Below are 337 nucleotides of genomic sequence, written 5' to 3'. Positions count from 1 at the left end.
CCCACGTCTCGCGATAGTTGCCGCTCGCTCGGTCGGACGGACGGCGCCACAGCGCCCCCGCCTGGCTGCGCGCCCGCAACTGCACGCTGCCGCCCTGGCGGGGCACAGGGACAAAAAGGACTTGCATTTCTATAGCGCCTTTCACCAATCTCAGGACGTCCCAAAGCGCTTTACACTCATAGAATAGAAAATAGGTGCAGGAGCAGGCCATTCAGCCCTTCTAGCCTGCACCGCCATTCAACGAGTTCATGGCTGAAGATGAAACTTCAGTACCCCTTTCTTACCCAGTGAAGTTCTTTTGGAAGTGTAGTCTCTGATGTAATGTAGCCAAATTGCG

Source organism: Pristiophorus japonicus, chromosome 7, assembly GCF_044704955.1.
Source record: "Pristiophorus japonicus isolate sPriJap1 chromosome 7, sPriJap1.hap1, whole genome shotgun sequence".
NCBI classification, from domain to species: Eukaryota; Metazoa; Chordata; class Chondrichthyes; family Pristiophoridae; genus Pristiophorus; species Pristiophorus japonicus.
Note: the sequence above shows the minus strand (reverse complement) of the source record.